This window comes from Podarcis gaigeae (assembly GCF_964106915.1).
Source record: "Podarcis gaigeae genome assembly, chromosome: 3".
Taxonomy (NCBI): domain Eukaryota; kingdom Metazoa; phylum Chordata; class Lepidosauria; order Squamata; family Lacertidae; genus Podarcis; species Podarcis gaigeae.
Window position 1 is genome coordinate 95035838 of NC_139680.1, and position 14328 is coordinate 95050165.

General features: G+C 40.7%; 1 protein-coding gene across 7 annotated transcripts in view; it reads left to right on the forward strand.

Annotated features, from left to right (window-relative positions):
• The window catches only part of USH2A (usherin), a gene marked incomplete at its 5' end in the record, with an annotated part of 433145 nt that overhangs the window by 226385 nt on the left and 192432 nt on the right, over positions 1–14328 (forward strand). The gene's annotated exons all lie outside the window — the stretch shown is intronic.

Below are 14328 nucleotides of genomic sequence, written 5' to 3' on the forward strand. Positions count from 1 at the left end.
GTTTTGACGGTGACATTTTTTGTTATTGTTTTGTGAAACATGATCTATACAGTATATAGATATTAAACTGTGAGGGTTTTATAGATGAGGCTTCACATGAAAAGACAGGTGTCTCTGCCTGAATATTTCTAATATTTTCACCAGGAAGATAACCATGGAATGTAGCAAATTGGCCCAGCCATTGAATAGATATAATGTGTAGTTTAGTCATTTATTTGGTAGAAGTATAGTATATATATAAACATACATGGATGCACACACGTACTAATAAATTAAAAGGGATGAAAGATATGTTGTCTCTGTCCAGAGTACTGAATACATATGCTTTCATTGGTTAGGCACAAGAATTTTTAATCATCTGGAGCAGAATACAAGTTTGCACACTGAGTAAACATCATCCTTAACTTTGGCATTTAGCTTTATCCTGAGCTGAACTCTTTATCCTTGTTGCTTAAATATTTGGCACTGAGAAAGCTGAAACCAGAAGCTCTGCTGGATTTTCCGTTCACATGTATGTGATTAGTAAAACTGAACTGAAGACCAAGCAGGATACTTTAGATCATTTGCCAGGCTGTTTCATATCTTGCTTCCCACTTACAGCTTCAGTACAAATTCTAGAGAGAACTTGTACAGCATTAATAGTCTTTAATCCTTCAGAAATAAAGGTACTGAGTTCAACTAAGGCATATATTTGTTAAAGACCTGATGTGTAGGCTCATTTCTGTTTCACTGCAAAGTGGAAGCAAACAATCACAGTTGAGAAGTTGGTTAGGGTAAGCTTCCCCACATCAGTATATAAACGTAGAGTGCTTCCCATTTTACTTTAAGCTGCTTACCAAAAGAGGTGAAATGGAGGAAGGTTAGTGCCATGTGGGCATAGTGGCAGGGTACTGTGCTAACCTCCCCCACTGCCCTTTTTCATCCTCTGGGGTTCTCTTACATTACTGTTTCATGTTGGCAAATGGTTCCATGTGTTTTTCTTTCCGTTCAACATTTCTCCCATGCTTCCTAATCTGCAAAAGACCCACGGGACTAGTTATTTCATCTTGTCTTCCCCTGAGCTTTAATTGAATTGCAGGAAGCTAGTGCAGCTGGCTAACACATGGATATTGGTGTCTCTCTGCTTTCAAGGGAAGTTCTTTACCTTTATTTTTGAAAGGAAGTCATTTTTTTTAAAAAAATCACTAATTTATAATATAATATAATATAATATAATATAATATAATATAATATAATATAATATAATATAATATAATATAATATAATATGTCTAATAATAATTTTTTAAAGTTCCCTGTGTTATATTCTGTGCACATTGGTTCTGAAGTCAGTGACTGAAGTGGATGGCAAAACACAGGGCCAATTTATTATCATAATTATGAAACTTTTCCTGAACTGAATAATTTCAGGCTGCAGGTGGAATGTTTTATGTTTATGTGATGACCTCTGGGGTAACATTTTTTTTTTAAAAAAAAATCTACTAGTATGTCAAGAAGGGGGGCTCACACATATAACATGTGGAATAACACTTCCATTGTTTCAAGACTTTTATTAAATAAATGTGATACCAAGAGGCTGACTATTTCCAACCTGCTACTGATTTACTCTGTGACCTGGGCAGTTCATTTAACCTTTCTGTAATTTTCTGTATCTTTATTCAAGAAGAATAATAATACTTTATATCCCAGGAGTGGTGAGGACTAATTAGTTAGTGTATTACAATGTTCTATGTAAGTGATAAATATAATTAGTATTAAATTAAGAAGATAGTGTGCATGGATCCTCAATATGGTAGAAAGAGGGACTGTCTGAAACAATGGTGCTTAGCCTAGGAACTGCATGAAAAGGCTGTGCAGGAAATTTGTCCAGAATAGTGGAGGAAGAAAGGATTTCTCACTTTATATATTATTGTCTGCAAATATTTTGTCCATAAATTATTAATTTTTTGGCAATTCCTTCCCATGCTTTAAAATTGCTTATGTTTTTGTAGTTTTGGGGGATATTGGGACATGTAACTCCCCTCCCACATTGGCTTCCCTATGAAAATTATAACTGAATCACAAACTACAAATCAAAATTTGTCATCAGTGCCTGCATTGGCATCAAAAAATCAATAGGACCTATGGTTGGAAGTTAACTTATTATGAAACTGATTAGTTTGTTTCAAATCAGGATCCCTGGTTCAAGCACAACACTGAGATTTTTTAAAAAATGAAACTTAATTGGTCAGAAGTCCCCCTCCTAGTCACAATGGAGGAGGAGGGAAGATTGCATAAGTTCACTGCTCCCCTTGGGCTTATTCAGACTTATCTAGGTAAAGGTAAAGGACCCCTGGAAGGTTAAGTCCAGTCAAAGGCGACTATGGGGTGCGGCGCTCATCTCGCTTTTGTCCACAGTCAGCTTTCTGGGTCGTGTCCAGCATGACTAAACCGCTTCTGGCACAATGGAACCCTGTGACAGAAACCAGAGCGTTTACCTTCCTGCCGCATTGGTACCTATTTATCTACTTGCACTGGTGTGCTTTCGAACTGCTAGGTTGGCAGGAGCTGGGACAGAGCAATGGGAGCTCACCCTGTTGTGGGGATTTGAACCTACGACTTTCTGATCGGCAAGCCCAAGAGGCTCAGTGGTTTAGACCATAGCACCTACATAGCACTAAACCACAGTTTAGCGTAGCATGTGAGCCACACCAATAGGTCACTATTATTACTAATTTATTCCTTACATAGAGGTAGCAGCTACATTTGTATTTTATATTGAACCTGGCCTCACAGATTTCAGCATTTTATCCTACTGGCCAGCATTTGTCTTTAGATTCCTTTTATGCAGAAGCCCTTCATATATGAAGTTGTTCAAATTTCAGCTAGCAATGTCAGGATCGTGTTGAATATAACTTCCATTCTTTGTGGAGGAGTACACTTTGACACTAATGGTATTTTGTTGACAATATCTGTATTTATTATATGACTTTTTATAAAATGGTTTCTTTTCACTACTTCACTCTTCCAAAAGAAAATTTATATTTTTAAATGGTTTGTGACTGACCATGTTAAAGGGAATCGGTTCATTACTGCTCACAAAAGGATTTATTTTGTTATCATAAATCAGTTTTATTCCACATTTTTATTATTCTCCTGGGTCAGTTTCTCCAATTGGAATCAATACAAGTGTAAGTGACACAATCAATCTAGATATTTGATTGTGGATTTGACCCCCCCCCCCCCCGGTGCTGCTTAACTAGTCTCTCTACCATAGCATCTCTGGAGAATTGAGAACTCTTATTGACAACCATGAATTATGAACACCAATTCATAATCTTTTATTGTATGGGAGGATATACAACACAACTTGTATAACATTTATATTACAAAGCAGATTTTGTTGTTTTTAGGTTTCTTGGGGGATTAAATTTATTAAAAGTATGAATCTGTTTAATGCAAAGGGCCATGGTTTGAACAGATACTTTGCAGTCTAGGAAAGTTGTGTGGCATAGTTGCATAAATTTTTAATACCTGGCTGTAATAAGAACATAAGGAAAACTTGCTGCATCAGGCCAGCGACCCATCTAATCCAGCATCCTGTTCGCACAGTGGCCACCCAGATGCCTTGTGGGTAACCTTCAAGCAGGAGGTGGTGAGCCCAACAGCACTCTCTCCTCGAACAACTGATATTCCATCAACTGCTTTTCAGAAGTCTTACTGCCCCTAACCATGGAGGCAGAGCTTAGCTGTTGTGACTAATAGTCACTCATAGCCTTATCCTCAGTGACTGTGTCCAATTGTCCTTCAAAACCACCCATTTGGGTGGCCATCATTGCCTCCTGTGGGAACAAATTCCAAAGTTTAATTGTGCACAGTGCGAAGAAGTACTTTTTATCTGTCCTGGACCTTCCAGCATTCAGGTTCGTTGGCAGTCCGAAAAAATTGTACTGCTATGAGAGACAGAGAAAAACTTTTCTCTATCCATTTTCTCCATGTTAAGCGTAATTCTATAAACTTTTGCATAACACCACTAATGACTGGCTGTGTTGCTTAAGTTGTTTGAGGTGAGCTCCCCAAAGCAAAAGTTCGACTCAGTAAGGTTTACAGTAGTCTGGAGGACCAACATCATAGCATAAACTGGATTAAGTCATAATTAATATACTTTCAGTTTTGTTACATGAAGAATTCAGCATAATTTGGAGTTGTCAGCATCCTTCCTGAGGAAGTTTGAAAGTCTTTTGTAGATCTGAATTCCTCAGGCCTACATCCATAGCTGAAACCTCTGAATTCACATTGAATACAAGATAGGCTGCAATCTTCACCACCACCACCCCAAAGTTGATGTTGGGAAGGGTGGTTTAGCATGCAGTAGAGTTGTCTCCCCACCAGCCTCCATCAGCAGAGAGGAGTACCACTTTTGGTGGGAATGTGCTCTGCCTGAATTGGTGGGCAGCCAGCACCACCAGATCTCCCAAGGTTGTAGCCACTGGAAAGCCCTAAACAGCCCATTTTATTGCAGGAAGGCAGATACTTTGGATCTGTGGGATTTGCGGATCTGCAGATCTTTCAAGGACTGGAGCTAGTACAGCAAAAAAACCAGCCATATGCCTCCCCCCCATTTCCACCTCGATTAGCAGGAGCTGATCTGCCACAGTTAGTGTGGTCTATTAGAGATGCCTGCAGCACTGTCCCCCACCCTCCGCTCACATAAGCATCACAGTATGTTCTGGTCTAATGCCGGATCTCATGGAGGATGGAGGCAGGGTTGGATCCTGGTGTGCTTCTTGTGTTGCTTGACCAGTGACATCTGGTTCCTCAGTAGAAGGTGCCCATGAGGTTCTGGGCTCTGGCCCCATAGGGCTTGGTAGCCTAGGAGGTTTTACTGGACACACCTGTCCAACAGCCTTGGGCGCAGTGGTCTCCTGTTCTTCAGTCACCTCAGAGTCCTGAATTTGATCTGGCTCCTTAGTTAGTGTCTTGGCAGCCTCTGGCTCTGTGTATAGATTACTTCTGAAGCACATTATGCTACACTAGCTGTGATTATATTGAAAAAGAAAAAAATCTTCAACTGAATTCATGCACTGTTCTTTGAGTAAAACTATATACAGAAGACAATAGAAAGGATAGGATATCTTTAAAAGTGAGGGGCACAGGAGACTCTATATGTTGTTTTTGTTTAATCTGGACATTTACTGAAACCATGTAGTTTCTGGAAATGGTTTAAGGTCTCATTGGCTTCAAAGAAAAACAGTGGTGAAAATGATCTAATGCTGTCATGTGTTCTGATTGCTCAATTAAGATATGTCCTGCGTGGATCCTTATTTTGTTTACCTTATGACATTGAGAAGCAATTAAATTCTTCCAGCCTGGAGAGGTGTTTGGTTAAACAACTTGTTAAAGAATTGGGACTTGGGGGATTTCTTGTTACAATATAAACAAAGGAACTTACAGGGTGTAGACCTTGGGAAGAGTACTCAGAGTTGAATTCACAAAGTAATGGACAGGAATATGTTTTAAGAGGCATAACTGACTTCTTTTGCATTAAGGCTACACCAATTTTTAAACACCTTGCTATGTACCTTCACTTTTATAGCATAATTAGAGGGCTTGAAATTCTGATCCAACTGCAAGAACAGCCATCAACTCAAAACCAGTTTTCATAATTATTTGAAAGCACCATTCACAAAGTAAAGCGCAAAGGCTGAACAAAAATGACATTAGACTTTTAAATGTTTTCGATGGTGCAGAGGCCCAATTTCCCCAAACTTGTAATTGACTGAAAATCCAATTTGCAACAACCATGCAAATTAGGCTACTTGTTGATAAACAAATAAAAAAGAAAAGTACTGCCAAACATGAGTTTTGTTTTACCTGATAGACAGAAAGAAAGATAGAAAAATAGCTAGACAGAGAACTTTAGTGCACAATTTTTTCCCCTTTGTTTTCTTTTTGTGGCCCTTACAAAACTTCTCCCGCAACTCCTTCAGATTTATTGAAAACCACTGCAATAGAAGTTGATCAGTAAGACAATTTTAGCTCTTCCTCTGAATTAATCGTAAAGTGATATATCTCAGCTAATTTTCCCATGTGTAAAGTGGGAACAATATTGGGCTGTCTTACAGGAATATTAGGAAGATGAATGTGATGAAAAATGCAAGATCTAAGGTTTTGTTTGATCTGTTACTGAAAAGTTCAGCTCATTGTGATGCCATTGTGATGAATTGGAGGAAGCAATTATGAGTTAAGATGAAGCAGTTCCAGTTCAACAATCGTACAAGGAATTGAACTTTGTTGTTGTTGTTGTTTAGTCGTTTAGTTGTATCCGACTCTTTGTGACCCCATGGATAAGAGCGCGCCAGGCACACCTGTCTTCCACTGCCTCCCGCAGCTTGGTCAAACTCATGTTGGTAGCTTTGAGAACACCGTCCAACCATTTCATCCTCTGTCGTCCCCTTCTCCTTGTGCCCAACATCAGGGTCTTTTCCAGGGAGTCTTCTCTTCTCATGAGGTGGCCAAAGTACTGGAGCCCCAGCTTCAGGATCTGTCCTTCGAATGAGCACTCAGGGCTGATTTCCTTCAGAATGGATAGGTTTGATCTTCTTGCAGTCCATGGGACTCTCAAGAGTCTCTTCCAACACCATAATTCAAAAGCATATTTTCTTCGGTGATCAGTCTTCTTTATGGTCCAGCTCTCACTTCCATACATCACTACTGGGAAAACCATAGCTTTAACTATATGGACCTTGGTCGGCAAGGTGATGTCTCTGCTTTTTAAGATGCTGTCTAGGTTTGTCTGTCATTGCTGAATTGAACCTACTCATGAGCAAACATGTAGACCCTCAAACCCCTTGCAAGTATCTCTACAATCTTATCCAGTTACTAATTAACTCTAGGAATAGGGTATCCTCCAGCATGCATCTTTAACCTGCACTTGGATTGTCTGAATTTACATTTCCTGACTAGCGTATTTACCTTTTCCCATGACTGTACTGTAATTGCTTACATGCTATGTAGGTAGCATGAGGCCTTGAAATACACAGCAAGGCCTGCTTCATTGAAGGCACCTAGTCTCAAATTCCTAACCAGAGAGTTATACCTAGTCACCTTCCGGTGTGCTTTCTGCATCTATCACTTCTCGGTTATTTCCAGATGTGTTATTTTTCTATTATGCTGCCTTTCTTGTTGCTTTGAATTAGTGTTTTAAAATAGGCTTTAATGTTTTTAAGGTTGATGTGTTCTTTGTACATGACCATGAGCAATTTTGTTACTTGGCAAGGGGACTCTGAACTGTTAAAATGATTGGATTAGCAACACAAAATGACTGCTGTAAATTCAGTGAATCAGAGTGGATATTGCCATTCAATACTATTGCTTCTTCACGTATACATTCATTCAGCGAGGTGAAGTATGGGATAAAGAGAACTCCTCTTTCTGAATGCAAAAAAGAACGAATTTAGTTTATTCTATTTCCTTTTCTATTACAGTCTTTGCCATGAATGGCTTGATGTTGTGCCATTTTCTATTCCTGTTACAATCTTTGTAACATGAATAAGAAATTGGAATGCTAATGCCTACCAGATAGTATTCCATGTCTGCTTGGTGCTATACTGCACTACTGTGACCTTTGCAATATTATGTATTCTGATTGGCTGTCCATTTCACCTCTTTCCCACAAGTTAATAAGGCTGTAAAAAGGAGAGAACTTGAAATGGCCAGCCAGTCAAATTACAGAATATTGAAAAGGTCAAAACAGTACAGCTCACAGGGAAAAAAAAATTACGGGAATATATGAGGCATTAAAATTCTTGTGACAATGATTATAAGAAGAATGGGAAAGGATGCCCATTTATGTTATTTCAGTCTAGTGAACCCCATAGGATGATGGACCCAGGACAGCAGTAATTCATGCACCAGCAATCCACTAGAGTTTTATGCACCTATTTACATGAATATTAAAGAAAAAAACATGCTTTAGAACCTCTTTCGAACAATTCCCTTACATTTGCATGCTCATTCATCAATAGGAGCATTGGGTGAAGCTTATAGTATGTGCCCATAATAGCACACTTTATTACCTCAGTTTTCACCCAGATAGATTGTCAGATAGATATTTTTAATCTATGCATATCATTTTATATAGAAACTAGCAGGATAAAATGGCAATAGTAAGAGGCACCTCTCTACAAGACATGAGATTCCCTTCTCTACTAAAGGTGGGCAGGTTTTCCAAAGAAATTGTGAAATTAGCTTGAAATCGATCTATTTATTTAATTTGTATGCTGCCCTTCATCCGAAGTTCACAGGGAAGTTCACATAAAGATACAAAAGGAGACCACAAAATGTGCAAAACCCCAAAATCAAAACCAAACCAGTAATCCACCTCTCACAAGCACAAATGCCATCGAATGTCAATCAGCCAAAGACCTGGTTATAGAGAAATGTTTTTGCATGGCACCTAAAAATATGTAATGAAGTTTCCAGGCAAGCCTCCCTAGGGATTGCATTCCAGAAACAGGAAGCCGCCACAGAAAAGTGTTGTTCTCATGTTCACACCCTCCAGACCTTTTGTGGAGGATGTACACAAAGATGAACCTCAGATTTTGATTGCAGGATCCACGTCAGTTCATATGAGAAGAGGTGGGTATTTTAGGTATGGCAGTCCTGAGTCATAGGCTTTATAGGCCAAAACCAGCACTCTGAATTAGGCACAGAAAATAATTCACAGCCAGTGCAGTCAGTCTAGGAATGGCATTATATGCTTAAACCGTTTTGCCCTGGTGAGCAGCCTGGCTGCCGGCTTCTGTACCAGCTGAAGTTTCCAAACTGTATTCAGAGGCAGTAATCCAACCTAGAGGTTACCAGAGCATAGACAACAGAATTTAGGTTATCCCTGTCCAGATAGGGGAGCAGTTGGACCACCAGCCCAAGCTGATGGAAGGCTCTCCACATCACTTAGGCCACCTGAGCCTCAAGCAACAGTAAAAGTTCCAGAAGAACCCCCAAGCTATGTACATGCTCCTTCAGAGGAGGTGTGACCCCCATCAAGAGGAAGCAACCTTCCTTCCATCCATCCATCCAGTCTAGGAAACCACCCCTTAAAAGTGCTTCAGACTTATCTGGATTCAACTTCAGTTTGTTGGCTCTCATTCAGTCCAATGCAAAACAACAGTTCAGCATGTAAGACTGCCTCCTTCAAGCTGGCAGGAACCACCCCCTCTCACAAAGAAGCATTAATCACCTCCCTGGCCAAGCCAGCTGTCCCCTCCCTGCTAGTTTTTAATCACCCAAGAGCAGCAAGGGTCCAGAGTTCAAGTGTTCACCCTGACCAATCCAAGCATCTTATCCACATCCTCAGTTCTTACTAACTGAAACTCATCCAACACAACAGGACTAGACAGTGCTCTGGACACCCCTTGACCTTTATCTGCTGTAACAGTGGAGTAAAGATTCCAGTGGATGAAAACAAGCCACAGTGAGCTCCCATTGGCTCTACCACCTCCTTCAGCCCAGACTGTAAGTGATTTCTCACTACCCAGAGATGCTCTGCCACTTGACACAATGAGGATGCAATGGAGGCAGCAATGTATTGTAGACCATCTTTGCTGCCTTCACTGCCACCAGGTAGGTTCAATGATGAGCTATCAGTAGTGTTCAATTGCATTTGACTAGAGTTTTCCTCTACTCTCATTTTAGCTGTCTCATAGCTTGTTTCCTTGTCCTAAGCTCTGGAGTATCCCAAAGAGCCAAGCGGAGAGGGCACTTGGGGTGATTCTGTCAATGGCCTGAGCCATTTGGATATTCAAGAGGTTGGCCAGGGCTTTGACAGGAGCACCAGTCATACCAGCTGGAAAATCCCCCAGAGCCATCTGGAAGCCCACCGGATCCATCAGCCTCAAGGGGGAGACCATCCTGAAAGGTCCCCTGCCTCTACGGAGGGGGAAAGGTGCTGAAAGCATAAACCTCAACAGGAAGTGATCTGGCCATGACAAGGTTCTGGTGTCAATATCATCCACTTTCAGATCACCCTCTTCCTGCCCAGTTGAGAAAACAAGGTCCAGAGTGTGACCTCCCGGTGAATAAGGTATTGAAGTCCCCCAGAACCAGCAGTGTGGGAGTCCTCAGCATCCGTCAGCTCAGGCAGGGAGATTGCTGGGCAGCAAATTGGGTTGTAAACCTCCTGAGTTTCCCAGAGGTAGGGGATTTGGATAATTGCTCCAAGCCAATCAAGAGCTTGGGAAAATGCTGCCACCATCATGAATTTATGAATCATAAATAAGAACAAAATAAATTCCAGCTTGTTTTGTAAGAAGTTTTTGCAAATCTTTATAGCCATTCCGTCATCATTGGCATTATTTTTTATCTCTAAAAAGCAGTCGTTTCTGTGTTATCTCTGTGTATGGAAAATATTTTTAATCTCATTTATTACATTTAACCTCTATTGATCCTTTTTCACCCAACTTCCATCCACCGATTGCTACTCGGTACAAGTTTGTTATTTTTGCTTCTAACAAGGCACATAAAATTGTGCTTGACTCATAGTTAGAAACAGCAGAGTGGTGTGGGCTGTTTTCTAAATGAGCTTTTCCATATCTCTGGTTTGTGCATTTCCCACCTTTGCTCACGCAGCGGGGGATACGATAGCCTGCAGACTTTTCTGGACTATAATACATCTCCTTTGTGAACCTCCTTGTATTGAACAAGCCCCTAAATACACTTGAGTCAAAGGGTCATTTATTTTTCACCCTCCTCTTCTCAGCAGGCATTGTGAGTCTATGAGATAAAAGTATTATTACTATTTTTTTTTTAATAAAAAAAGGTTGCATGATCTACAGGTTGTAGGCAGTATAAGGAACAGAAAGCTGCCTTCATCTTCCCACTTCATTGCTCTCCATGGCATTTCCTTGTCAGTTTATTAGTGCTACTTACACAAACTGATCTTAGTGAACACAATGGGGGGCTGGCCCAGGCTGCCAAAGAGAGCAGTCAACCCAAAAGATCAGATCCCATGGGTCTCTGCTTCAAAGGAAAACCTCACTTAGGTTGCATGGAACTTTTGCTCTGTGTGAATTTCTTGGAGTGCTACAATGATGATATAATTAACAAAAGATGGTGGAAGATCAAGGAGGGTTACCTTTGGGTCCTGGCATTTCTTTCCAACTGTATTTTTCGCATAGGGACCCTAAAAGGTTGTCCATAATTTTAACACACACCCCTTATTATTGTACTGGTCTGTTGCCCTAAACCCTCAGCCTAAGATTCTATTTGATGACACACAAACATTTAGAATGAGGCTACAAATACCCACCCACCTCCTCTTTTAATATGTACACACAGGGGCACTTTCTGCAATAAAAATGGAGCACAAAGGATAATATCATATACCTCCTCCGCCCCACTCTATTCATTGTGCTTGTAGAGGAGCACGTTTGAAGAAGCCATGAGAAGGAAAAGTAAATAAGTCTTAATTTATGGGTCATTTTTTCAATTTTTTCAATGAAAGGATTTTGAAGTCCACTTTTCATTTACTTTAAGGGGAAAAAAGCCTTATTGTAATCTCAGTGCTGTAATATTTAATAGCAGCTAAATACAGTGGTACCTTGGGTTACATATGCTTCAGGTTACATACGCTTCAGGTTACAGACTCCGCTAACCCAGAAATAGTGCTTCAAATTAAGAACTTTGCTTCAGGATGAAAACAGAAATCGCGTTCCGGCGGCACGGCAGCAGCAGGAGGCCCCATTAGCTAAAGTGGTGCTTCAGGTTAAGAACAGTTTCAGGTTAAGTATGGACCTCCAGAACGAATTAAGTACTTAACCCGAGGTACCATTGTATTGGTCGTATTTGGAATTCCAAAATGGGCCTGAGTTGTTTGGCTTCACTCAGTACTGCTTCCTTTAGTGACTTTTTTAAGCTGCCCACGTCGAGTGTCCCAGGGAGCTGCCGCCCGTGGCGAGTATCCCTGGGGGAGGCACAGCGATGTCACCCCCCCTCAGGGATGACACCCAGGGCGGACCACCCCTACCGGACACCCTTCCTCTGCCACTGTGTAGAAGAGAAGCCTTTTCTGTATTCCCGCTATGCATTTGTTCTGGATTGGCTTTTGATATACCACTGTATCCATAAAAATAACTTTGCTGGATCAGACCAAAGTCCAGCTTCCTGTTCCACCCATGGCTAATCAGATATCTCTTGGGAAGTCCACAAGCAGGACATGAGGTCAGTAGCCTTCTCTAGCTGTTCTTCACCAACAACCACTTCCTGTAAATTTGGAGGCAGCATATATCAATCATGACTAGTAGCCACTGACAAGCTTATTCTTCCATGGTTTTCCTTTAAAAGTCATCCGGGTTAACTGTTTTTTGAAGCAGTGGCTGCTGTTAGGGAGAGATGGTTGTATGGCTTAGTCCCAAAACCAGGATTGCCTGCTTACTGAACAACTTTCTGCTGGCTCTCCTTGAGGAAAGGCTGGTTCTAGAAGCTTCCTTTGCGGACATATCCTTACTGAATGGAGTTGACAGTAAGGGGTTGATGAAAACATCCTGGTTAAGGATCCTGTCAGGAAAGGGAAAGGCTGAAACAAATAGGATAAATAGTTGCCTCAGTGCAAACCATACAGGAGGAAGAACAATTGCCTTGAAACTTCCCAGTATCCCAGGCTATTGCTAATATAGGCATGAGGCACGTTCTTGTTGTCAAACCACTGTGTTTAGAATTGCGAGTCAGGTGCGAAGAAGGACACATATGAAAAATGGAAAGAGGAATGCACTACCCACTTATACTCACAAATAGGATCCAAGCTGAGGCAAACTAGTCAGGAATGCCATCAAATGATATGAAATGCTTATCAGTGTCGCACTTTCTTTCAGGCTGAACCAATGTGGCTGCATTTTCCAGCCCACTGAAAGTCAAGTTTATGCAGTGAAAAGTGGCAAAGCTGCACACTGTGTGTCACTGCCAGCATGAGTAATTTGAGGACCTACATTCTTAAAGAAAAGGGGGTGTGAGAGAGAGAGAATAAGATTTTCCTAATATTTTAGTTGCCAGTACTGCAAATTGTTTGGATAAGAAACCTTTGTTCTGTACATAATTCATGTTAGGAGATCTGTCACTGGCTCCTCAGTTGGAATTTGAAGCACTGAGCAATTTGAACTCCTGCTTTGCCTAACTCATTATAAATGTGCAAGTTCATTTTTGGGGGGAGCTGAATAAAATGGTTATGTAATTACATACTTCTCATAATTATTGAGTAATTATATACTTCTCATAATTACCAAGTAATCATTCTGCTATAACTAGAGCTTAATGTTACAACTAATTATATAATTACTGTGTATTACTGTTGTTATCTAGGCATCAGAACAAAGTGTTGCTTTGCTGATAGCTTTTTATCGTAAGCATTTTAAAACAAAAATACTAATATTTGTTGTGTAGCTGAAAGTGGATCTTATATACTGAACATACAGTGGAAAATAACACTTGCAAGTGGGAAAAATGATTGTGTGAATGATTCATTGCATTTGTAATCTGTAAATGGGATAAAATGTTGCTCCTTTTAAAAAAAAATTATAATGCAAGGGAATATAATACATGAAAATTGTTACTGGCATCCATCTGTCTTGCAAGACAGTGGAAGAGTGCACCTCAAGTGAAGTCAAATTGTAGGAGAGTTATAGTTCCTGATGTGGTTGTAGAGAGCAATATGGAAGAGACATGTTCAGTTGCAGTTGGGGCAGATGAAGGCAACCAGTTGTGCTGATGCAGGTGTACTATGGCGTTGTTTCTTTGTGCTGCTCCCAGCAGTCATTCCTCCTCTGGTCACTGCTGTGGATACACAACCTGAATGATTGTCAACAGGCCCTGTAGTCACCTTCAATGGATTCCCATATGGCAGGGTTAATGTTCATGGCCTTCATGCCATGTTTGCAGACACCTTTGCAATGCAGAGTTGATATGCCAATGGGTCTGGTGTTTGAAGCCAGCTCCATGTAGAGTACGTCCTTAGGGATCCTGCCATCTTCCATTCTGTGGACATTACCAAGTCAGCATAGACAGGAGTCTACAAACAAGCTGGGAACATGTGGGCTTTGGAGAACACATCTTTGTTTGAGATGTGATGCCCAAAATCTTCCTGATGTAGTGCATGTGGAAGGTGTTGAGAGTTGCTCCTGGGTGTGTATGAGTAAATAAAATAATCAACAACCAGGCACAATAAATTAGGTCTGCTGAATAAGAACAACCCAGTAATAGCAGAAAGCACCAAAAAAATCCCCTCATTTCCACTCTCTCAAACACCCTCTCACCTAGGTGATTAAACCCACCCCCTTCTACAGACTCTTGATACTGCGAT